The sequence below is a fragment of the Electrona antarctica genome (genome assembly GCF_951216825.1).
Source record: "Electrona antarctica genome assembly, chromosome: 11".
NCBI classification, from domain to species: domain Eukaryota; kingdom Metazoa; phylum Chordata; class Actinopteri; order Myctophiformes; family Myctophidae; genus Electrona; species Electrona antarctica.
In genome coordinates this window covers 7,173,759-7,176,961 of record NC_136792.1, presented here as the reverse complement: position 1 = coordinate 7,176,961, position 3,203 = coordinate 7,173,759, and positions in this window count along the sequence as shown.

Here is a 3,203-nt window from a genome sequence, read left to right as displayed (position 1 = left end):
CACGATTTTGCAACCCATTTTTTCACCCAGTGTCAATTATCTAATGTAATCCTATAGGCGATACACTTCCTCTGCCAACCTGGGGGGGGCAGCGGACTGACCTCATGCCCCCTTCTATGCATGAGGAGTCCGGCCGGACGCGCTACGTCCGGCCGGACGTAGCGCGTGGAAGGAACACGTTATTCCGACCCGTTCCTTTCCCCTCCATCAGGCGCCTCGGCTGGCCAGGGGGAGGTAGTTTAGAGACCAGGAATACTGCATGTTTTTTGTGAGGGTACCTACCCTAGGGGACACGGGGAGAACATGCAAACTCCACACAGAAAGGCCCTTTCGCCAACCCCGCCTCGGGTATGGGCACTGATGACATGGAGGGGAGAACACACCCCCAGCGGGAAACGAACCTAGGACCTTCTAGCTGTGAGGTGACAGCACTACCGACTGTGCCACCGTGCCCCTCGCATTTATGCACTTTGATGTTTGACAGGATATAATTGCTGTGCCAGTGCCAGTTGTTGAGAGTGTTAGGGGCTGGCTGACAACGTGAAGTGTTTGCATGTTCGTATATGAATGAAAGGTTTTTTGAGCACCCGGCTAATAAGAGCACAAGCTCTTATGTTGTTTTTGAAGTGGATGAAGATGAAAGACAAAATCAATAAAAGTCATCTCAAAACTAAAACATACGGATGGATGCAATTATTTCTTTGGTGTGAATGGACAATGAACATCCACTCAAGAAACTTAGAAGTAGTTACTCTTACAAATGGATGTTGTGTGATGGAAGAACTGCACTCATAGCTTTATGTTGATGTCATGTAGATGCAGCTTTTGCCAATCCAGCCATTAAATGGTGAAAAAAAGAAAAAACTTGAAAGCTACATTATTCTGAAAGCAGTGAGAAGTAGAGAATACCGGTAAGTAGACCACGTTTCTGGCTGTTGTGTTTCCTTGTACTATGAAAAAGTCTTTATACTTTTATACAATTTAACACCAGATGCTTTTCCTAAGTACATATGAAGGGAGCTGTATCTTCTTATGGGTAACTTACTCAACAAAGATTACATTTACCCGCATTTGGGTCCCTTGGTGGGTTTTAATTTGGGACCCTGAGTGAGTCACTATAACATTCCTCCATTTCAGTCAGATAACTCACGAATAAACCAATATTTATTATAGAATGAGAATACAAGTGTGCCTATAATATTTTATCTTGGCTCTGCTATATCTTCTCCCAGCTCGGCATATTTAAACAACCATCATTAAGCATAAAGAGCAGGGAGGTAGATACAATAACACCCCCCATGGGGAACAGGAATAGTCCACCGGTGGTGCTGGGGTGGCGGTGGGAGCAACAACACCAGGAACGCATATGCAGAGGAAGAAGAATCCAGTCTTAGGTGAGCTTAAATACCCCGCCCAATTGGTCAGCTGAACGTCAGTCATGTGGGTCATGTGGGTCATAACACTGAATGAGCCCCTCGAGTGTATCAGACTAAACTGTAACTCTGCAAGCTACATATCATTCTAAACTGTTTTATTCTTATCGGTTGATGGTTGATCAACCATCCTCTACATCCTGTACAACCAACCATCTAAAAATAATATTGTACATTTATTTTTAAATTGGAATATGGAATTTGTTCCAGGGGGCCAAAAAGAAAGCTCAACTGGGGCCGGGTTTGGCCCGCGGGCTGCAGTTTGGACATCAGTGCCCTAACTGCTAGCGCCGAGCAGGTTGGTGGTGCCTTGCATGGTCGCCTCCGCTGTCGGCGTGTGAACGGGTGAACGTACAACAGATTGTACACGCACGCACGCACGCACGCACGCACGCACGCACGCACACACGCACGCACACGTGCTGATACAAGGCAGATACAAGGCATGTCTTCCTGTAACAGAGTGGCCCAGTACAGTTCACCATGGGGAACACTCAGCATACAGTACATATGATATACAGTACATATGATATACATATATTGCAGCTGCTGGGTTATTCTGTACTGTAATGGATGCAACGTGTCAGTAAAGAATATTCATTCTGAATGACAAAAAGGGTATCAGAAGGAAGAATGTTGAGGAATTGCAGGGGAAGAAGACGAGAGTGCAGAGATGGTGGAGGTGGTGGTGGTGCTGTGGGGGGGTTTGTATGTATAATTAGAAGAGATATGGGATAGTGGGTGGTTTAGTTGCTTTAGATGTGAAATCTAATTTCTATATAATGTCATTTAAATCCTGTCATCCAGGAGTTGTATTTGAACTGGGATTATCGGAATCATCAGCCGTGAATGCATGAGATCCCAGAGCCTTTTTTTTCTCTTCTTCTCCTTCTTTCTTCTCTTTTTGGAGGGGGTAGGTGGGTGGGGGTGGGGGTGGGGGGGGGTACCCATGCGGCATTCTCCAAGTTCAGAAGTTTGCTGGCTCTCTCGGGATGATCGCAAGCATTGGAAAGAAAAGAGGAAATCCATTTAAAGCTGAATAAAATGAGAGCGAGTGTGATGAGGGGAGAGAGAGGGAGTTTCTGAGGGTGCAGCAGCGAAGGGGGCACATAATAGGAAAACCTAAATGTATTCACAGACAAAAGCTAAGCATGCTCTCACTTGAAATGAAAACTGGATTTTAACCCATTTAGGCCTGACGTCGGTATTTAAAAAAATGTCTTCTAAATCCTGACAGTTTTCTGAAATACCTATGTTACTTTCTAGGCCTATATCACTCAATATTTCATGTCAAGGACTCCAAAAATTATATGTAATTGGCTGCCGACCCCCATCTGAATATATGTTGTTCCAGGGACGCCCCCCAGAAGCAAAAGATTTGAGTTAAAAACATTTGCTCTGAAAGAATATATATTCAAAGATTTGCACCACATTTTCACGACTTTTCAAAAATAGCAGACCTACAAGCTCATAGCGCGCCACTCGGTGGCGCACTATGAGCTTGTAGATCTGCTATTTTTCAATAGCTAAAGTATAACGTAACGCTTAAAACACCAAAAGGGGTTCCCGCCCAAAATCGGTTAAAAGCAATTTCTGTTTTCTCTTGCACCCGTTGTGGAGAACTTGGATCGATACGATACACACCTCATGCATCTATAGACTGCCCTTTGAGACAACATACACATGGAGATAGGATACACACCTCATGCATCTATAGGCTGCCCTTTGAGACAACATGGAGATTATGGTGTTGGAAAGGATAGGATACAC